Genomic DNA, 22,811 nt, shown 5'->3' on the forward strand with positions numbered 1-22,811 from the left:
AGAGATAGGGTTCCATCCAGGGAAGTTGCCACTGCAGACATGACACCAGCACCGTGTTCTCACAGGAGGGCTGAAGTGAGGGCGCATGCGTGGGTGCAGGTCAGATGTAGGTTAACGGTTGAATGAGGGTTACTGTTAGGGTTAGGGTTAGGGTTAAGGTTACACTTAGGGTTAGGGTTAGATCCCTGGAGGCTCCAGGTGCTGAATTCCCAGCAGTGCTGTGATCGACCTGGAGGGCTGAGCTGAGGGCTCACGGGAGGTTGCAGGCCAGGCTTAGTGTTGGGTTTAAGGGCACACTTCCTCTGTGTGCCCAGCCACGGTTGGGTCCCAGGACACCACATGTGCAGCTGTTCCAGGCTTTGAGAATGTCATGGTGATGTTCCATGTTCCATGTTGATGAAGCCTTCACTGATTCTTGGTCCCTTGTCAGTAGTGTTCTCAGCTTAAGTCACCATGGGCACAGAACCTTGGCCAGGGTTCACAGAACCTTCTAGGGGAGTCACCAGGGCAGAAGCGGCACCAGTCCTGTGATCCTCTGGAGGGCTGAAATGAGGATACATGAGCAGGTGTGAGTTCGATATAGGGTTTACGTTTAGAGGTAGGGCCAATGGTAGGGGTTAGGGTTAGGCTTAGGTGTAGGGTTGTGTTAGGGTTAGGCTTAGATCCCAGGTGTCTCCAGGCACTGAACCCCCAGTAGTGCAGGGGTCTCCCCGGCGGGCTGAATTGAGGGCCTTTGGGAGGGTGCAGGTCAGCCTTCGGCTTTGGCGTCTAAGACCAGTGTCCTCTTTGGGGTAGGTTGCAGGAAGGCCTCAGTAGATCCCTAATGCAGCTCCATCCGTGTTTTGGGAATGGCATGGTATGTTTCTTGTGCCGTGCCAAGTCATCCTGCACCACTTTTGGGACCCAGGTGCATGGTTTTCTCAGACCGAGGAATTGAGTCCCCATGGGAAAGAGAGTCTTGGCTAGGGTTAGGCTTCTGTCCAAGTGAGTCACCAGGGCAGGAGCGATACCAGACCCTTGATCTCCTTGGAGGGCTGAAATGAGGGCATTGAACGGGGCCTGCTTAGGTGTAGGATTCCAGTGAGCATTAAGGGTAGGGCTAGGGTAAGAGTTAGGGTTAGGGTTAGAGTAAGATCCTAGGACCCTCCAGGAACAGATCCCCCAGCAGTGCAGTGGTTCACCCAGTGGGCTGAGTTGAGGGCGCATGGGAAGGTGCCAGCCAGGCTTAGTGTTTTGGTTAAAGGGCTAGCCACCTCTGTGGGCTTGGGCATGGTTGGGCCACAGGACTCCCCTGTGCAGCTGTTTCTGGGCATTGGGAATGTCATGGTGATGTTCCAAGCTCCATGCTGATGAAGCCTGCACCGCCTCTGCGCTTCATGTCAGTGGTGTTCTCAGCTCTAGGACTCGGGCCCCAGTGGGACAGAGCCTTAGCTAGGGTTAGGGTTCCGTCCAGGGGGGTTGCCTGGGCAGAAGCGACACTAGCCCCATGATCTCCCTGGAGGATTGAAGACCTGAGGTCGCATCCACAGGTCTGGGTCAGCTAAAGGTTAATGGTTAAGCGAGGGTTATTTTTAGGGTGAGGGTTAGCTTTATGTTTGGTCTTAGTGTTAGGTTTGGAACCCAAGAGGCTTAAGGCGCTGAATCTCTAGCAGCGCACTGCTCCACCAGGGGACTGAGTTGAGGGCGCATGGGACAGTGACAGTCTGACTTAGGCTTTGGGTTCCAAGACCAGCCTTATCTTTAGGTTAGGTTAGAGTTGGTCCTGAGGACATGACTAAAGCAGCTCCATCCGGGCTTGGAAATGGCACGGTGATGTTCCATGTTCCATGACGAGTAATTGTGCAGTGCTTCTGGGACCCATTTTCTGGTTTTCTGAGACCTAGGAAGGGGGTTCCAAAGGGGAGTGAGCCTTGCCTAGGAGTCACCAGGGCAGAAGTGACACCAGCCCCGTGATCTCCCTTGTGGTCTGAAATGAGGGCCCCTGCACGGGTGCAGCTCAGGTGCAGGGTCACGTTTAGAGTGTGGACTTAGGGGTAGGGTTAGGGTTAGGGTAAGGATGAGAGTAAGATTTTAGGATGCTCCAGGAACTGATCACCATCAGTGCAATGGTCTCCCCGGAGGGCTGAGTTGAGGGCATGGTGCAAGTTGCCAGTCCGGCTTAGTTTTTTAGTTGAAGTACCAGCCTCCTCTGTGGGCCAGGCTACACTTGTGTCTCAGGACACCCCTTGTCAGCTCCATCCCGACTTTGTTAATGTCATTTTGATACTCCAGGTTGTATGCTTATTAACCTTGCACCTCTTCAGGGCCCAATCTGGTTTTCTCACACGTAGGAATTGGGTTCCCATGGGGAAAGAGCCTTGGTTAGAGTTAGGGTTCCATCCAGGGGAGCGCCAGTGCAGAAGTGACACCAGCCCTGTGATCTCCCTGGAGGTCTGAAATGAGGGTGCATGTGCCAGTGTGGGTCAGCTGTAAGTTTATGGTTAGAGTGAGTGTTAGGTTTAGGGTTAGGGTTAGCCTTCGGGTTAGGCTTAATGTTCAGTTTGGACCCCAGGTGACTCCAGGCTCTGAAATCGCAGCAGTGCATTCCTCTACCCTTAGGGCTGAGTTGAGGGCGCATTGGAGGGTGCCATCTGGTTTAGACTTTGGGTTCCAAGGCAAGTCTTCTCCTTGGACTAGGTTACACTTGGACCTCAGGACACCCCTAATGCAGCTCCATCAGGGCTTGGAAAAGGCACGGTGATCCTCGAAATTCCATGCCAAATAATTCTGCACCACTTCTGGGCCCCATGTCTCTGTTTTTCTGAGACCAAGAAATTGATTCCCCATGAGAGACAGCCTGGCTAGGGTTAAGGTTCCATCCAGGGGAGTCGCCAGGGCAGAAATGAAAAAATCCCCGTGATCTCCCTGGAGGGCTGAAATGAGGACACAAACAGGCATGTGGCTTACGTGTAGTGTCACGTTTAGAGTGAGTGCTAGGTGTACAATTACAGTTAGATTTACAGGTTAGGGTTAGTGTAAGATACCAGAACAGTCCAGGATCTAATCAGCCAGCAGTGATTTCCCCATAGGTTGTGTTGAGGGCGCAAGGGACGTTGGAGATCATGCTTAGTGTTTGGGTTCAAGGTCCAGCCTCCTCTGTGGGTAAGGCTTTGGTAGCGCCTCATCCCACCCCTTGTGCAGCTCAATCCAGGCTTTGTTAATGTCATAGTATTGTTCGACGTTCCATGCTGATTAAGTCTTACCACTTCTGGTTTTCTCAGACCTGGGCTTTGAGTCTCCGTGGGGAGAGAGCCTTGACTAGGGTTAGGGTTCCCTCCAGTGTTGTACCCAAGGTAGAAGTAATACCAATACCATGATCTTCCTGGAGGTCTGAAATGAGGGCCCATGCACAGGTGCAGTTCACATGCCGGGTCACATTTAGAGTGAAGGTTAGGGGTAAGGTTAGGGTTAGGTTTAGGTTTAGGGTTAATATGAGAGTAAGATCAGAGGACGATCTAGGAAATGATCATTCAGCATTGCAGTGTTATCCCCGGAGGGATGAGTCGAGGGCACATGGGAAGTTGCTGGTCAGGCTTAGTATTTGGGTTCAAGCTCTGCCTCCTCTCGGGCCAGGCTACTGTTGCACCTCAGGACACCCCTTGTTCACCTCAATTCAAGTAATGATGATGTTCCATATGGATTAAGCATGTATTGCTTCTGGGCCCCATGTCCCTGGTTTTCTGAGACTAAGAAATTGGTTCCCAAAGAGGAGAGAGCCTTGGCTAGGATAAGAGTTCCATCCAGAGAAGTTGCCAGGGCAGAAGCGACTCCAGCCCCATGATCTACCTGGGGGCCTGTGATGAGGGCCCATACTCAGGTGCTAGTCAGGTGTAGGGTGTCATTTTGAGTGAGGGTTATGTGTATGATTAGGGTTATGTTTAGGGTTAGGGTTAGCATTAAAGTTCCCAGGACAATCCAGAATCTAATCAGCCACCCGTGCACTATCCCTCTGAGGAATGAGTTGAGTGAGCACGGGGAGTTGCCAGTCACGAGCAGTGTTTGGGTTCAAGGCCCAGCCTCCTTTGTTGCCCAGAGTACCAATGTGCCTCAGGACACCCCTTGTGCACCTCGATCCTGGTTTTGTTAATGTCATGGTGATGTTCCACGCTCCTTGCTGATTAAGCCTGCACCGTTTCTGGGCCCATGGTGTTCTTAGACCTAGGAATTGTATCCCCATGGTAAGAGCACCTTGGCTAGGGTTAGGGTTCCATCAAAGAGAGTCACCATGGCAGAAGCGACACCAGTCTGGTGATCTCCCTGGAGAGCTGACATGAGGGTGAATTCGCAATTGCGTGTCAGCTGTAAGGTTATGTTTAGAGTGAGGGTTAGTGTTAGGCTTAGGGTTAGGGTTCAATCCCAGGAGTCTCCAGGCACTGAACCCCCAGCAGTTCAGTGCTCTACCCGGTCAGCTGAGTTGAGGGCGCATGGGAGGATGCCCCTTTGGCTTAGTCTTTGCGTTTCAAAGTCAGCATTCTCTTTGGGCTAGGTTAGAATGTGCCCGCCAGGCTTAGTGTTTGGGTTCAAGGTCCATCCTACTCTGATTTTTTTAGTGATGTGTTTTGATTTATTTCTCCTTATTTTTGCATATTTGTGATTTTTGATATATGGTCACCATTAGGCTTTTATATAATTCATTGCTTTTAGAACTTTTTATTAAATTATGGTTATTTACCTTTGAACCCCTTATTTTCTCCTCCTCATGTTTTGGTACATGTTATATTTTATATCCATTTTTGTCAATTTCTTGACTGAATTTTTACAGAAATATTTATTTTTGCTGGCCTTGAGTTTTCTACCTCTCTTTTGCCACTTTTGGTCTCTTTTTTCCACTCAAAGAGTCCCTCTTAATATTTCTTACTGGACTGATTTAGTGGTACAAACTCCTTTAGTTTTTTTTGGAAGCTAGATCTGCTCCTATTCTGAATGATAGCCTTGCTGCATAGAGTATTCTTGGTTGACGAATTTTCCATTCAGCACTTTGAATAGGTCATGTCACTCGCTTCCGGCTTGCCAAGATTCCATTGACAAGTCTGTAGCTGTTCTTTGTTGGTTGGAGCTCTGCACAAGAGCATCCAAGAGTTCGAGGCTATGCACAGAGTGCATCGGTGGCTGGGGACATGTGGCTGGGTGAGACGTAGGAAGGTGGCCAGCAGTGCGCAGCTGGGTGTGGTGCAGATGCGCATAATGTGCTGTGGCAGCTTTGCATGCAGCAAGCTGGATGGCGTGTCTATGTGGTTTTAACAAAGTGTGCTCTGAGCCCAGCGCTGAGGCCAGCAGGCTTCGATTGGGTGAGTCCCCCAGAGAGCTCTTGGGACAGCCACACTGCTAGTGGATTAGGTAGCAAGGGTCAGTGCAGCCCAACCCCCTGGTAGGTGCTTCTGTGCTTATTCTGGGGAGTGGGCTAGAAAAGTGGTGACTGTGAGCTCCCTCATTGTTGGAGAAGTCACCCAACCAGCCAGAAATCAGCATGAACACATCTGTCTCCTGTGGCCTCTGGCATAGTGTAAACTGCCATGTTTACATTACCTCTCCACACAGGCAGCGTCCTGGCTATCACTCACCCTCCTGGATCACCCGGTGCTGAGTCAGCTGACCTCCTAAGCTCCAGGATCCAAACTCAAGGAATTCGGCCCTTCTGGTTTTGAAAGCCAAATGTTACGGGGATTAGTCTTCCCTGTTTGAGCTCCCTGGGGTCAGGGCTCATTTTCTCTGCCTTCTCTGCAGGCAGCTGTCTTCCTTTCTGACCTTCCTAACCGTTCAGGTGCAGCTTCTCTCTGTTGAGTTGTGGAGTTTGTTCTGCTAGTCTTTGGATCTCTCTCTGGCTAATGGACTTGGATGTGAATGTTATGTAGTTGAAAACATGGGGCAGGGTGAGCTCAGGGTCCTCTTACTCTACTATAGATTTTTTAAAATGTCTTAATTTTTTGGATTTTTAATAAGTGGTTACACAGACTCCTATCATCCATGCACTTTAGGATTAGAAAGGAACTTTCCCACATTTTCTTCTAGTATTTCATGTTTTGAAACTATCTTTAATGAGGTATAATTTACATAAATAGCCTTAAAGGGTATCCTTTGATGACACTTGATCTCATGGATATAACCTCATGAAGTCATAAAGTTTATTTCTAAACCTTAAATCATGATCTGTTTGTGCCTAATGTTAATGTTTCTCTTGTAAGGAATCTTTTTTTTTTTTTTTTTTTTACGTTTTCAGATGTTGTCCAGGTGTCTGAATGCCTCCATTGGGGTACCTCCGTTTCCAATAGTCTATATTCCTGTGAGTATTGCATCTGTTCTACTTTTGGACTTTATCCTCTTATTGTATCACTCTGTTCATATAATTTTGTTGTGCTACTTTAAGGATGAGGGCTTCATAATTGAATTTTCACTGAATGGCACTAGCTGCAATTCCAATTATGACACAAAGCACGGGCTTCCTGTGTTAGGCATTCAGGAGCAAGTTAGATATCCTGTCGGTACTTGAGCTGAGAATGTCACTCTGTCCTTTTGCCAGCCCTCTTTGCCACCATCAGAGACAAGAATCCCCTTTTGTTCACACAGCTACGAAAGTGAAGCCAGTAGAGAAAAGTCCACTTTCTTCCCTTCCCTTCCTTTCTTCTCTGAAACTCACTGCCACTACCTTCTGCCTGCCCCTCCCTCTGACTCAGTCTCCCAGGCCCAGTCATCCACTCCGGCCAATGTCAGGGTGACCTCCAGCTGCTGGCCTGTGCCCTGGCCATCCCTCAGTGAGGAAAGTGGAGGAGGATTCTGGAGTTCACGGTACCAATGAAGATATCTCTGGTCCCTAGAGCCCTCCTGCACATGGTGCTGTGTGGGGAGAGCTGACCTCCTGGGCCAGGGTCTGACTCCATGTGTGGCCTCCTCACATATGCCATCTCCCACAGTCACTGCTGGTCCCTCCTCCTTACCAACCAGTAGAAGTCAGCCATATCCTAGAGACACCTGTCTGTCTGACCCTGAGGCACCAGGGAGTCAGTGAATATTTCTCTGATAAATGAGCACAAACACCCCTGAAATCTAGATATAAGAAGTTCCCGCCACCCCATAAAACTCCCTTGGGCTCCCCTGCACAAAGGGTGATCTCGCTACTATCCTCCATCACCACCATTTCTGTCAGTTTGTTTCCTGTGTGTACAGAAACCCCACTGTCTGCAGTGATGGGGAGTGACGAGACTAGGTCCTCCTAGAAGCAGGTGCTGACACAGACAGAACGGTGGAGGGTTATTAAGGGACATAGAAAGGACAAAGTGTAGGGGGCAGGGTGTGTAGGGAAAGCATTCAGGCAGAGCTGACACACCTTTTAAAAATTATATAATCACTGTAGTCGGTCACTTTGCACAGTCCTCTTCAAATTTCAGAATCAGTGAGATTTAAGAGATTTTGGTTAAGTTCCCTATGATCATATGTTTTCCTACATGCATTCTGTCTTCTGTACTTTATCTGTGGCCTCAGGTGAACACTTTCATGTGTGGCTGCATGTAATGGAAAATTATCGTGTTTAGCTCTCAGATGTAGATCTCTGAATATACACATTCTCATAATTATCTTTTCTTTCTTTGTCTGGTAGGGCATGAATTTTAATAGAAAAATGAGGGTCTCTGTCTTATCGTTTCAAACAGCAATTCCTGGACTGAGGTGTTAACAGTCTTCGTTGAATGAATTTCCACGAACGTCTTTTTTTGATGATCATTGTGTGGAGATATCTTCATTGAAACTGTGAGAAGGTGAGTGAATACTTCCCAGACATTTTGCAGATGTTTTATGTATTTAATGTATTCTTTAATAATGTTCTTGAAACAAATATTACCCCTATTTCACAGCTGAGGCTCTGAGTAGGTCTCACTGAGAACTGGTATGACAGCTGAGACAGCAGGAACACGGGCAAAGACTAGGGATATTGTGAGAGAAGTTTGAGGAGATGGAAAGGGGTCCAGCAGGGGTGGCTTCTGGCCAATCCTGAATTGTAGGTTACCTCAGGCGGAAGGCCAATGAAAGCACTCAGCTGATCTAGATCTTGTCTCACTGAGGGATATGAACTTGGGCAGACAAGCATTTCCATAAGACCAAGTTAAATTTCCCATGTCTCTGGGCGTTTCCCCCCCAACAAATATCTAGAACTTTCAGAACACCCCGGGACACAATCTTTTTAGATGATTATCTAGGTGCACTTTGGCAACACTGACATCTCAGAGATGAACGCTGCATTGTGCACTGAGATTTCACTATACCTATACATGTTAGTTGTGTTCAGCTAATGCATTTTCATGCAGAGGTACTTCTCGGCCTGAGTACAGTACAATTTATAGGGTAATCTGTCCTCTGGAAGACTGGGCTGAAATTCCAGATAACAAAACACAAATGGACCTTGATTTCTGGTGTAAATATCCATGTTTTAGCTCTGCCCATGATAAAGGACACAGCAGAACTTGATCATGGGAACACAAGTGAAGGATACAGTGGGGACTTGCCACGCAGGTAATTTTGGATTTTTTTTTCTCTTCACAATGTAAGTTTTGGTGCATGTTTTCTACGATAAATATGTCACCTCGTAAAGTTCAGGATATTTATACCCAGGGCACACCTAAAGGGATTCTGGACAGCATGTTTACCAAAAAAAGATGGCATGTTGAAGGTTTGAAATTTCCTTCATTTAAGACCACTGTAAAAATGATGCATATAAAAATATAGGTTGGAGGGGCGCTTGGGTGGCTTAGTCGGTTGAGCGTCCGACTTTCGCTTAGGTCATGATCTCGCGGTTCGTGGGTTCGAGCCCCGCGTCGGGCTCTGTGCTGGCTGCCAGCTCGGAGCCTGGAGCCTGTGACTCCCTCTCTCTCTGACCCTCCCCTGCTCGCGCTGTCTCTCTCTCTCTCTCCTAGGAATAGATAAAACATTAAAAAAAAATTTAAAAAAAAAATAGGTTGGAGTGAAGGCAGTTTACATTTTCAAATTGTAAGGAGATCCACAGATTTTTCTGAATACGTTAAAACCCTTGATAGAAATAGGAAAGGAAGAAACCGCAAGAGCAATGATTCCACACTGAGGAGGCCCCAAAGGAATAAGGCGAGCCGGGGGGCTTCCAAGGGGAGTGTGGTGTCGTCCTCCTCGACTTACCCTAGGAACACAGTGGGAAGACCCTAAGGTCCTCACCCTTACACACAGTTAGCTTCTAAACTTACCACAAAGAGATGCCAGGTGGAAAACAGGGAAATCCGTAGCCTCAGGGGTAAAGGTTTTGCATTTGGAAGAAAAAAAAAAAAAAACAGCAGACATAGCATACAACACACAAGCCAGAGACAAGGGAAGGAGAGTGTGCTGTACAGAACGATGTGGGTGTCGGGAAGGACTTACAACTGAAAATGGCCACAGCATTTACCTTGTGCTTCTCAGCAGTTTGGGTACAGTCAGTATTCATGGCACTGTCGGGGGTGACACCTTCTTCTGGATCTGCTAAAGGCCCTAGAAGGGATAGAGGTAGAGGTTTATTCTGATTTGAGTAGACTGTTTGAAGGCTCTAAAGCAAAAAAATCATCTTCTCATTCCTCAGACAACTTAAACTCTTGGCCCCAGTCTCATCCCACATCACATGCAGAGGGTATCCCACATGCCTCAGGTGATGCCCAGGAAGGATGTGAAGAACCATCCCTTATAACTTGATGAGGACCCCTAAAAGCCCTGATTCAGATGTATTAATACATCACTCATCGGATGAGTATGGATGGCTGGGGGCGCGACTAGATGGACAGACGTTAGGCTGTGCCTCACAGTGCTCAGCACATGGACGGTGCACAGGCAGTTCTGCTGAACTGCTATGTCTGCTTCTCTGCAGACAGCCCCATTCCTTCTCCACAAGGGATGCCTGTACCAACCATGACAAAGATGATCTGTCGATCATGAGAGACCTGAGGAATGTGGTAATGGCGGCAGACACATTTCCCTTGCAGAGCAATGGTCTGTGGTACCACCTCTGCACTTTGGCCAAAGACCCAACACCAACAAAAATAAGAGGAGGGTGCTTTGCAGATCAACTCCTACTGCCCAGGTCATCTTACCAAGTGTTGTAGATCAAGGGGTTCAGGGTGGTCTTCAGGGCCACCAAGGTTCAGGAGGTGGATGTGCCCAGAAGCCCATCAGCGGGCCTCCAGGGTAGGGCATGCAGAATGTTCCAGTTAATGGAGGAGGTCCCCATAGAGCCACACTGCCCTGCAGGACAGAAGTGACAGCTACGTGCATCTGCCAGACAAGAGAACCAACACCAAAAGCAGCTGAAGCCCAGAGAAGAACGTGTCAGCACCTGCCACCTTCTCTGCCACCAGGATCCAGGAGAGTAGCATCAGTACCTGAATACTCTGTCCTTGCCACTGGGTACCACCTGCCGCTTGGAGCAGTAGATGCAAGAGGTGAAACTCCTGTCACCACACATCACTGCCCATGTTTGCAAAAGTCAGATGGCAAGGGTCCTGTCCTAGAGGATTCACAGAGGTAATTACAGACTGATGAAGTAGCATTCTCCAGACGGACAGACTTCCATGTCCAGGTTCACCCTGCATCCCTCCTCAGGGGTGCCTGCAGATGCTCTGTGTTTGGTATATGAAGAACACACACACAGAAAAAAATGAGTGTGAACGAACCGCTCCTCATCTGCTCCTGGAATCACAGCCACTCCTGGGGAAAGTTCTCCAGCCAGCCCCTCACTGTGACCCCTCTGCTCCTCTCCCTGAGAAAGGGGTCTTCCCTCTTAAGTGCTGTCAACGGCCTCGGGGACCTCTGGGGAGTGGAGGCTGCCTGGAATCTTGCAGGGGAAAGCTGTGAGGAAAAAGATACTTGTGAATGTCTACAAAGCTCAGGTGTGATCATCTTAATTCATGGGGAATTCTGATTTTAAGCAGACTACAGGACAGAGTTATTATGTCCAACAGAAAAAAGAGGCAGAAAATCACATAGCAGATTTAATGCAAATGTGCTTTGCTTTCTGGCATAAAACTCCTGGGATGTGTCATGGGACTGCATCAGCTCGACAGTGACTGGGGACACAACCAGAAACGGCTCATGTAAACACAATTGAAGGAGACAGTGAAGTAAATGTTAACCAACATGGCAGACTTTCTAACAGGTTAATCTCCTAGCTCCTAGCCAGAATCAAGAAAGGAAGACACGGCAGCCACAGTGTTCCCACAGAACTGAGGCCTGGAAGGGGTCACCCAGGCCAGGAGACTTCTGTTTGGAGTGTGGGGTCATCCTCCCCTCATTATTTCCAGAAATACATGTAAAAGTCTTAAGGTCCTCAGCCTCTAAGCACTTTGGGCTTCTAAACTTACTACAAAAAGACGACAGGCTGAAAACAGAGAAGCCTGCGGGCTCCTGGGCTAGTAGTGTGCCCTTGGAAAACAAAACAAGCAGACATATCACACAACACACAAAACCAGACAAAGTCCGGAGAGCATGCTGTATAGAAGGAGGAGGGTTTCCCGAAAGAGTCACCACTGAGAATGGCCTCAGCACTTACCTTGTCCTTGTCTGCATTCTTGGTGGAGTCAGAGCTGCTGTAACTCACAGAGGTCACACCAGTTTCTGGATCTGCTAAAGGCCCTGGAAGGGATAGAGGTTTTTTCTGATTTTAGTGGACTGTGCGGAATTAAAACAACAACTCATCTCATTCTTCACAAATCTTGAAATTTTCTCTACACTCAAGTCCCTGATCATAGGCAGAGGGTATCCACGTGCCTCCGGTGACCCCCACGGGTAAGGGGGAGAACCATTTCCTCACCGTAATGCGGACCCCATGGTGCGCTGGTTCATGTTTTTCATAATCAAATAAATCTGGACAGGTCAGACTCAACTAGCAATTTAGAATTCATTAGTAAAAGAGAAGTTTCTCAGTGTACATCACGGGACATCACTATTTCATTACAGATTAAGAATGAATATGAGGGGGGCACCTGGGTGGCTTAGTCGGTTAAGCGTCCGACTTTCGCTTAGGTCATGATCTCGCGGTTCATGGGTTCGGGCCCCGCGTCGGGTTCTGTGCTGACAGCCAGCTCAGAGCCTGGAGCCTGTTTCAGTCTGCGACTCCCTCTCTCTCTGACCCTCCCCTGCTCACGCTGTCTCTCTCTCTCTCTCTCCTAGAAATAAAACATTTTAAAAAAATGAATATGAGGATGCCTGTGTGGTTCAGTCAGTTACGGATCCATCTCTTGATTTCGGCTCAGATCATGATCTCATGGCTTGTGAGTTCGAACCCACCACTGGGCTTCTCACTGACCATGTGGAGCCTGCTTGGGATTCTCTCTCCATCCCTCCCAGACATACTCACTCTGTCTGAAAATAAACTTAAAAAAAGAATAAAACTAAGAATGCTGATTTGGTATATATCAGCAATGAATCCTGAAGACGGGTATGTTTCTTCAGGTGGATTGTCCAATCTTTCCACTTATCAATAAGCTGCCTTCCACATGTGAACAGTTATTATACAACTATTTCTGAATAGAAATATATTTAGATTAATATTACACTAACCAGTAAAGGAAAACACTAGGAATTTAGCAGCGAAGCTACAGAGTTGCACTGGTCACATCAGAGGACTAAGCTATATGGAACTTGAATTTAGGAAGGGAGGGCTACGGCTCACAAGAAAATAAAAATAAAGAACATTAAAAATAGTAAATAAATGACCTTCTCAAGTGAACTAAAGTCTTCACATTGAGTCAGGGGGGGAAGGAGGATGAGGCCCCTGTCCCGTCACCCCCTCTAGGCTCATCTCCTCAGGTGGGGGGATGCGGAGGGGCTGGGAGGGTCTGCAGTCAGGGGAGGGGCGTGAGCTCCGCGACCCACAGGGACAGGTGTCGCCTAGGGGAGCAGAGGAGAACACCCTCCTGTCACCCTTAGTGCTTCTGGTTCTTTCTAGGCCACATGATGATCACCCACAAGACAGGCTGCGCAGCAGAAATCAGGCTGCTGCACGTCACCACGTGCTCCTTACCTCTCCTCAGGGGGCCTGCGTCTCTGGCCTTCCAGGCACTGGTTTCTGCTTTGTGTGTCCCTCAGGAAACCTCTTTTCTTTCATCCTGTCCGGTCTTGGATACAGAAAAAGAACGGACTTCCATAAGAGTTGCAACACCACGTAGTGTACTAGACAACAAACAGCGCGGGTGTCATCCCCAAACCACCCATAAAGAGGCAAGTCAAACTACCACACCTGTGTTTCAAGTAGGCCACCTCCCTGCTCTGCTCTGACATCTCCCTCTCCCAGATCTGAGTCTTGACCTGGGGGAGAGAAACACATCCGCCTTCAGTCGTGCCAGACTGGGGGCCAAAGGAAGAGGTGGGAAAAGAAAAACCTCACCCAGTTGTGCTGAGCATTCTTCTCACGAACTGCGATCTGAAAAAGTCAACAATGAACAGCCTGTGTTTAGGGATCATGAGGGCCACTACACTCACCCTCATGAGGTGCAAAGGGTTCATTATGTCAGGCAGAACTCAGGTTACCTGGGGTCTGAAGGTGAGCTGTGTTTCGTGTTTGTTCAGCTTGTTGCCTGTGAGTTACAACTGCTCTCATCAGAGAAGCCCCAATATTGGGTATGATTTTAAATAATCTGCCCATGTTCCCATCAACCTCATATCTGTCCCCTGATACAATTATTACACATGAAATGTTTTTCACATGTTATAAATGTACAGTAGCTCAAAGCTATTGTTCCATCCTTTTTTACATACTCATTACTCCATGCTCGTAGGGTTCAGAGTTCATAAAATTCCTTCCCCTTGTCAATCTTTCCCTAATTCATCATGTGACAATTGTCTTTGATCACAAAACTCTAGGGGCACCTGGGTGGCTCAGTCCGTTAAGTGTCTGCCTTTGGCTCAGATCATGATATCATGGTTCATGGGTTCGAGCTCCGCGCCGGGCTCTGTGCTGACAGCTCAGAGCCTGGAGCCTGTTTAAGATTCTGTATCTCCCTCTCTCTCTAACCCTCCCCTGCTTATGCTGTCTCTCTCTCAGAAAAAATAAAATTAAAAAAAAGAAACTGATTCATTTTGTTCATTCTAAAAGTGACCTTCTTTTATCTGTTAATACTCTATGCATATGTCCTCTGAATTTTCGTTTAAACTACTATGTAGAGTCTAAACATTGTAAAAACGGTTAAAAACAAAAAATGAACAGAGGTTTCATGAGCTGATGGTAATGGGTAGCTGAACTCAATTGTACTTGTTTATTTCTTCCATAGCCATGTTCCCATTGTGCCTGCAGCTGATTCTTCCTTGCCTCCAGTTCAGTGTGTCTTTTTCAGCTTCCTAAGATGGGAATGATATATACACAGTCAAGATCAAGGTACAAAAATTCTGCCTTTTTACATCCCAGCTCTCTCGAAGGCCTATGCAAATATGCCTTGCCCCACCTCTCCCATAAATGCACAAACTGACAACATCAGAGAAATGAAGCGAACACCACATTTAAGTTACAGAAAATTCTACCTCTGTCCTGCCACATCTCTGCTTTCAGGGCTGTCTTTCTAGTCATCTGCTTCTACTCTTTCATCATAAAGTCATCAAATAACATTGCACTTTGTGCCTTCCCAGAGTTGGTCTTGTGTTTGAGATGGTGAAGGCTCATTACAGCAATGTGACAAACAATGTGTGACCAACTGTACCCATTAGGATGAAGCAGAGTAGTCTAACACCTCCTCTAGAATTACACCTCCATGGGGGAGCCCTGATTTTCAGTCCAAAAGCTGTACCCTGACACAGACCATCATCCTGAAAGACGGCCTTCCAGGATATGGCTTCACCAACATTGCAGCTCATGCCCAGACATCGCTAGGGGTCAGGAGGGCAACCCTGCCTCGACCTTCACATATGCTGGTGGAGGAAAAGGCCAATCTCAGAGCAGCCATATCTCCTGAAGTATAACCTGATATATACTGTCACACTGTCTGGGTTTATCTCCAGAAAACAGATTTCAGATGGAAAATTCTCAGCTTCATGGAGCCAATATACTTTAACAAGACTGAGTTCATTCATAGTGAAGGCAACAAAGAGAAATGTGTAGAAAGGCTGGTTTGCTTGTTGCCCTCAGACTATTTTGTTAATGGTGTTGACTTAAAGGGTTTCAACTTGACACTTGATGTACTCAAGAATCACATGCAGAATTGAAAATATCTTAGAAACGGAGATGAAAGCACTAGACAGAGAAAAGCACATGCATTTCCTTCTGGCCTCTCCGGCAGTCCTTCAGCAAACGCTTTCTCGAGTGGTTGTAATGTAGTGGCTCTGCTGTAAGAGGCTGAGGATAGAAAGGTGGTCACTGTACCCACTCCCAGAAAAAGCTACAAATTAACAAAAACAAGATGCCAGTGAGACCGAGCAGACTTCAGCTCAGGTCATGATCTCGTGGTTTGTGAGTTCAAGCCCCGTGTCAGGCTCTGTGCTGACAGCTCAGAGCCAAGAGCCTGCTTTAAATTCTGTGTCTCCCTCTCTCTCTGCTCCTCCCTTGCTCACACTCTGTCTCTCTCAAAAATGAATATAAACACGAGGCACCTGGGTGGCTTAGTCGGTTAAGCGTCCGACTTCCACTTAGGTCATGATCTCGCGGTTCGTGGGTTCGAGCCCCGCGTCGGGCTCTGTGCTGACTGCCAGCTCAGAGCCTGGAGCCTGTTTCAGTCTGTGACTCCCTCTCTCGCTGACCCTCCCCTGCTTACGCTGTCTCTCTCTCTCTCTCCTAGAAATAAATGAAACATTAAAAAAAATTTTTTTAAATGAATAAACATTACGAGAAAAGAACCATATCACCATTTCAAAGCAGACAGAAAAAAATTGATAAAGAACAGCATTCATTTATGATTTAAAAAAAGCCAAAAATGTAGGTTTAAAGGGAACATACACAACAAAAAAAGGTCATTTATGAAAACCCCACAGTTAACATCATCCTTAATGGGGGAAATCTGAGAGCTTTTCCTCTAAGGTCAGGAACAAGATTAGGATGTTTACTCTCACCACTTCTATTAAACACAGTGCTGGAAGTCCAAACCACAGCGATCACACAAAAAAAATAAGTAAATAAAAGGAATCCAAATCAGGAAAATATAAAACTTTTGCACTTTGCAGATTACATGCACTATACATAGGAAATCCTAAAGATTCCACCCAATAACTGCTAGAACTGATAAATGAATTCAGCAATGTCACAGGATACAAAATCATTGTACAGAATAATGTTGTATTTCTAGACAACAATAATGAAACAATAGAAAGAGAAATTAACAAGAGTCCCATATATAATTGCACACCAAATAGTAAGATACCTGTGAACAAATCTAACCAAAGTGCTTAGCAACCTATACTCTTTAAAACACTCATGAAAGAAATTCAAGATGACACAGAAATGGAAGGATATTCCATGCTCATGGATTGGAAGCACAAATATTGTGAAAATGTCGATACTACCCAAAGTAATTGATAAAATTAATGTGATCTCCATCAACATACCACCTGCATTTTTCAAACAAATAGAATCATCCTTATATTTGTATGGAACCACAAAAGACCCCATTCTTCAGAGTACACATCTTTTATGTGAAATGATAATTATGGATGGCATTTTTCCTCTGGATCTTCTGCCCCAAAACACATAACCCCAGTATAGTCTTTTGAAAACATAAGTCATATACCAATCAAGGATCATTCTATGAAAGTACCTCTCAAAACTTTGCAGGTCATGAAAAATATGGAAAATCTAAAAATCGCCGTGGTCAAGTGGAGTCCAAGGAGACAGGATGACTGATGATAATGTGCCAGCTGGGAGGAGTCTGGAATAGAAGAGGTGAAAACCTAAGAAATCGGAGTCAAAATATAAACTTTAGTTAATAATGCCATGTCTCTTCTGGATATTGACTGGGAAAATGTATCAACTGATATTAATAACCAGAAAACAGTCAGACATATGTGGAGACTCAGTACTATCTTTTCAATTTTTTTGGTAACTAGAAACCCATTATGAATGGAAAGATTATTACTAATCATGGTTTTATTTTTTCAACACATAATATTATATAGTCCTAGTATTAGTTACTAGTGATAGACATTTACCTATTCTTAGTGTTCATACTATTGTTTTATTTAAATAACAGCATTAATGTTACAGAAAACAATAATACACAATGATTTATAATTCATAGAAACATTTTTTTCTTTAAACATATTTTAAAGATAATAACACATGTGTATTACATGGTTAAGTGGTTTTCTGATCTTAAGTGAGTATGTCATCGAATGGATTTCCATAAAGGTGATTATCCTAGATAATGAACCATACTCAGATTTTACAGGATGAACTTCACATCATGCCTGAACATTTTTTTAAAAATGTAGAAACGGCCGGATGGATCACTGAGACTGGCTCACTTATTCTAAAGAATCCTTGCTTTAATATTTTCATATATATTTTTTGCAGAAATACAAGAGATTCAAACGTTTCCAATTCAAAAAGATATTCAAAGATTAGAAGAATGATAGTGAGTTCAAGGGTTTTCAGAAGGAAAAAGATATGACCATAAAGCGACAGTCACAGGCAAGCAACTTTATTTGGGCCATGTTGACAGGTTGCATGAATGGATATCCATCGCAGCACGTGACTGCCAAAGGCTAAGACCCGGAAGTACAAGGAGGCAAGATAATCTTCTAGGAAGAAGTGACTTGGAAAGGGTGATTTTGTGCCTAAGTGATGGCTCAGCAGCCTGGCTGGGGATTCCTAAGTCAAAGATTTCAAATGGCCAGCAGTAATTTAGACTCAAAAGATCTTAGTAACAGATCAAAGTAACTTAGACCCATAGAGATCTTAGAACCACAGAATTGATCTTCATCTATGATTAGTAGATGATGATAGTTTCACAGGATAGGAAAATCAGGCCAGCAGTAGATGGATAAAATGTTATTTAGGGCTATATATATTTTTTAATGTTTTATTTATTTATTTTGAGGAGAGAGAGAGACAGCATGAGCAGGGGAGGGTCAGAGAGAGAGGGAGTGACAGACTCTGAAACAGGCTCCAGGCTCTGAGCTGGCAGTCAGCACAGAGCCCGACGCGGGGCTCGAACCCATGAACCGTGAGATCATGACCTGAGCGAAAGTCGGACGCTTAACTGACTAAGCCACCCGGGCGCCCCAGGGCTATATTTTTAATAAAAAATGGATGTGTAAAAATTAGGATTTGGAAATAAGAAAAAAAACAGGCCCACCATGGAGTTACTTCTGTTAAGGCCCATGTCACCAAACCTAGTTTCATTCCTATGGGAATGTAACCTTTAACTAGTCAGCAAAGAATATCCTAGTAAATGCTAGAAATTTTACTGATAGACCCCTTCATTTCCCCTCAAGGAGGCAGTCTTGCCTAAATAAGGCATTTCATGCCACTAGTTCATTAACTTTTAACTTTTTATCTTTTTTAAGTTTTTGTATTTTGAGAGAGNACAAATAGAATCATCCTTATATTTGTATGGAACCACAAAAGACCCCATTCTTCAGAGTACACATCTTTTATGTGAAATGATAATTATGGATGGCATTTTTCCTCTGGATCTTCTGCCCCAAAACACATAACCCCAGTATAGTCTTTTGAAAACATAAGTCATATACCAATCAAGGATCATTCTATGAAAGTACCTCTCAAAACTTTGCAGGTCATGAAAAATATGGAAAATCTAAAAATCGCCGTGGTCAAGTGGAGTCCAAGGAGACAGGATGACTGATGATAATGTGCCAGCTGGGAGGAGTCTGGAATAGAAGAGGTGAAAACCTAAGAAATCGGAGTCAAAATATAAACTTTAGTTAATAATGCCATGTCTCTTCTGGATATTGACTGGGAAAATGTATCAACTGATATTAATAACCAGAAAACAGTCAGACATATGTGGAGACTCAGTACTATCTTTTCAATTTTTTTGGTAACTAGAAACCCATTATGAATGGAAAGATTATTACTAATCATGGTTTTATTTTTTCAACACATAATATTATATAGTCCTAGTATTAGTTACTAGTGATAGACATTTACCTATTCTTAGTGTTCATACTATTGTTTTATTTAAATAACAGCATTAATGTTACAGAAAACAATAATACACAATGATTTATAATTCATAGAAACATTTTTTTCTTTAAACATATTTTAAAGATAATAACACATGTGTATTACATGGTTAAGTGGTTTTCTGATCTTAAGTGAGTATGTCATCGAATGGATTTCCATAAAGGTGATTATCCTAGATAATGAACCATACTCAGATTTTACAGGATGAACTTCACATCATGCCTGAACATTTTTTTAAAAATGTAGAAACGGCCGGATGGATCACTGAGACTGGCTCACTTATTCTAAAGAATCCTTGCTTTAATATTTTCATATATATTTTTTGCAGAAATACAAGAGATTCAAACGTTTCCAATTCAAAAAGATATTCAAAGATTAGAAGAATGATAGTGAGTTCAAGGGTTTTCAGAAGGAAAAAGATATGACCATAAAGCGACAGTCACAGGCAAGCAACTTTATTTGGGCCATGTTGACAGGTTGCATGAATGGATATCCATCGCAGCACGTGACTGCCAAAGGCTAAGACCCGGAAGTACAAGGAGGCAAGATAATCTTCTAGGAAGAAGTGACTTGGAAAGGGTGATTTTGTGCCTAAGTGATGGCTCAGCAGCCTGGCTGGGGATTCCTAAGTCAAAGATTTCAAATGGCCAGCAGTAATTTAGACTCAAAAGATCTTAGTAACAGATCAAAGTAACTTAGACCCATAGAGATCTTAGAACCACAGAATTGATCTTCATCTATGATTAGTAGATGATGATAGTTTCACAGGATAGGAAAATCAGGCCAGCAGTAGATGGATAAAATGTTATTTAGGGCTATATATATTTTTTAATGTTTTATTTATTTATTTTGAGGAGAGAGAGAGACAGCATGAGCAGGGGAGGGTCAGAGAGAGAGGGAGTGACAGACTCTGAAACAGGCTCCAGGCTCTGAGCTGGCAGTCAGCACAGAGCCCGACGCGGGGCTCGAACCCATGAACCGTGAGATCATGACCTGAGCGAAAGTCGGACGCTTAACTGACTAAGCCACCCGGGCGCCCCAGGGCTATATTTTTAATAAAAAATGGATGTGTAAAAATTAGGATTTGGAAATAAGAAAAAAAACAGGCCCACCATGGAGTTACTTCTGTTAAGGCCCATGTCACCAAACCTAGTTTCATTCCTATGGGAATGTAACCTTTAACTAGTCAGCAAAGAATATCCTAGTAAATGCTAGAAATTTTACTGATAGACCCCTTCATTTCCCCTCAAGGAGGCAGTCTTGCCTAAATAAGGCATTTCATGCCACTAGTTCATTAACTTTTAACTTTTTATCTTTTTTAAGTTTTTGTATTTTGAGAGAGACTGAAAGAGAGCACATGCAAGGAAGGGTCAGTGAGGGAGGGAGAGAGAGAGAATCCCATGACAACGAGGTTATGATCTGAGCCAGTATCAAGAGTCAGACACTTAGCCAAACCACGTGGGCACCCCAAGAATGTGGAGTTTTAACAGTTAGCAAGCTCGGCTGGGATACAGCCCTGAGGGCACTGCCCCACTCCTGGAGAGAAGGCAGGCCAACTACTTACAGGCAGATGGCATAGAAACAGTGATCTGTATGTACAACACCTGGTGCATACAGTAGGGAGATTATACACTCTTCTTGGGGCGCATCCCTGAGAGAAAGGGTTAACAAAGATGCCTCTCTAGGGACAAAAGAGCTGGGTGGTGCCATTTCCCTCCTCTGCCCCCCAGGATAAACACAGAGCCACCTGCTGGAAACAATGCAATTCCCACACTGGCTGCTTTGTACCCCCCTGCGCTCTGGTGAGACTGCCTTTCTAAGTTGAGCTTGGCTCAATCCCAATGGAGCGGGCCCCTTCCCCAGAAGACCAGCAGAAGCCCCTGACCACACCACCTCTCTTGACCAGACAGTTCTGCAGGGACTCAATTCTAGTGGCAGTTGTTTCAAATCTCATTTAACAAGCCGATCGGAGCACACTTAGTTAAAACTCACCACATTCTGACCAGGGACCCACTGTCCATATCAAACAAGGGCAGCCTCTGCAGACAACTTGCCCGAAGGATAGTGCAGCCAGAACACAAAACTGCATGCAACACACCCCAGAGACACTCCTTGAAGTGTCAGGCACTGGATACTAGATGACCTCCTCTTCATAAAGCCATTAATTTCACAGGCAGGTAACATAATGACCTTTTGTCACACACAGAAGGCAGATACTCAGACAAAATGCCAAGACAGAGCAATGTATCCCAAATGAAAGAACAAGATAAGGTCATGGCCAGAGAAATGGAAGGAACACTTCCAAATGCATCTTACGAGATCATCATTGCCTTGGGTCCAAACTGGACAATAACCCCACTAAAATGGAGAGCCACAGACCAATTTCCCTGATAAACCTGGATGCAAAAATTCTCAACAAAAATTAGCAAACCAGATCCAACAATACATAAAAAGAATTAGTCACCACAATGAAGTGGGATTTATTCCTGGGATGCAGTGCGGATTCAATATCTGCAAATCAGCTGATGTGATACATCACATTAATAAAAGAAAGAATAAGAACTACAATTCTCTAAATTGATGCATAAAAAGCATTTGACAAAATACAGCATCATTTCTTGATTAAAAAGAAAAAAAAAACCAGGGGCGCCTGCATGGCTCAGTCGGTTGAGCATCTGACTTCGGCTCAGGTCATGATCTCACTGCTGGTGGGTTCAAACCCCGCGTCGGGCTCTGTGCCGACAGCTCAGAGCCTGGAGCTTGCTTTAGATTCTGCGTCTCCCTCTCTCTCTGCCCGTGTTCCACTTGCACTCTATCTCTCTCAAAAATGAATAAGTATTAAAAAATTAAAAAAAAAAAAAACACTCACTCTCAAAAAAGGAGGGATACAAGGATCTTGCCTCAACATCGTAACATCCATATACAAAAGTCCCTTAGCTAATACCATCTTAAATGGGGAAAAACAGAGCTTTCTCCCTAAGGCCAGGAACATGACCAGGATGTCCACTATCACCACTATTTTTCAACATACTGTTGGAAGCTGTAGCCTCAGCAATCAGACAACAAAAAGAAATACAAGGCGTCCAAAAATGCAAGGAGGAAGTCAAACTTTAACTCTTCGCAGACATGATACGCTCTGTGAAGAATCCAAAAGACTTCACCAAAAAACTGCTAGGACTGATATAGAAATTCAGGGAAGGCTCAGGATATAAACTACATATACAGCAGTTGGTTGCATTTCTAGACATCAGTAATGAAGCAGCAGAAAGAGAAATCAAGGAATTGATCTCATATACAATTGCACTGAATACCATAAAATGCCTAGGGATAAACCTTACCAAAGAGGTAAAAGATCAATACACTGAAAACAACAGAAAAATCTATCAAAAAAAAAAAATTGAAGAAGGCACAAAGAAATGGGGAAAACATTCCATACTCATGGATTAGAAGAACAAATATTGTTAAAATGGCAACACTACCCAAAGCAATCCACACACTTAATGCAATCCCTATCAAAATGACACCAGAATTCTTCACAGAGCTAGAGCAAACAAGCCTAAAATTTGTATGGATCGAAAAGGCCCTGAATAGCCAAAGTAATGTTGAAAATGAAAAGCAAAGCTGGAGACAACACAATTCTGGACTCTATGGTGTGCTGCAAGGCTGTAAT

At 44.8% G+C, this 22,811-nt stretch overlaps 2 long non-coding RNA genes across 7 annotated transcripts in view; one reads left to right on the forward strand and one right to left on the reverse strand.

The window, feature by feature from the left end:
* The window catches only part of LOC120244226, a 28,520-nt gene extending 13,899 nt beyond the window's left edge, over nt 1-14,621 (forward strand). For 3 of the 5 annotated variants that reach the window (XR_005531503.1, XR_005531501.1, XR_005531504.1), the window contains exons 2-5: nt 6,257-6,319; nt 7,683-7,787; nt 8,460-8,538; nt 14,286-14,621. This is a non-coding gene — a long non-coding RNA (uncharacterized LOC120244226). Of the gene's footprint in view, nt 1-498; nt 567-6,256; nt 6,320-7,682; nt 7,788-8,459; nt 8,539-14,285 lie in introns of those variants that run through there. The other 2 variants (XR_005531502.1, XR_005531505.1) reach the window with 2 other exon arrangements.
* LOC120244227 lies at nt 9,402-13,910 on the reverse strand. 2 transcript variants are annotated; one of them, XR_005531507.1, is made up of 4 exons: nt 13,403-13,910; nt 13,256-13,323; nt 13,040-13,133; nt 9,402-9,519 (listed from the first exon to the last, which is right to left on the reverse strand). It is a non-coding gene; the product is annotated as an uncharacterized LOC120244227 (long non-coding RNA). The 2 variants fall into 2 exon arrangements; XR_005531506.1 differs by having other exon boundaries at nt 13,256-13,910.
* Nucleotides 14,622-22,811: the final 8,190 nt, after the last annotated feature.

Source organism: Hyaena hyaena, unplaced genomic scaffold (genome assembly GCF_003009895.1).
Source record: "Hyaena hyaena isolate Hyena2069 unplaced genomic scaffold, ASM300989v1 scaffold_376, whole genome shotgun sequence".
Taxonomy (NCBI): Eukaryota; Metazoa; Chordata; class Mammalia; order Carnivora; family Hyaenidae; genus Hyaena; species Hyaena hyaena.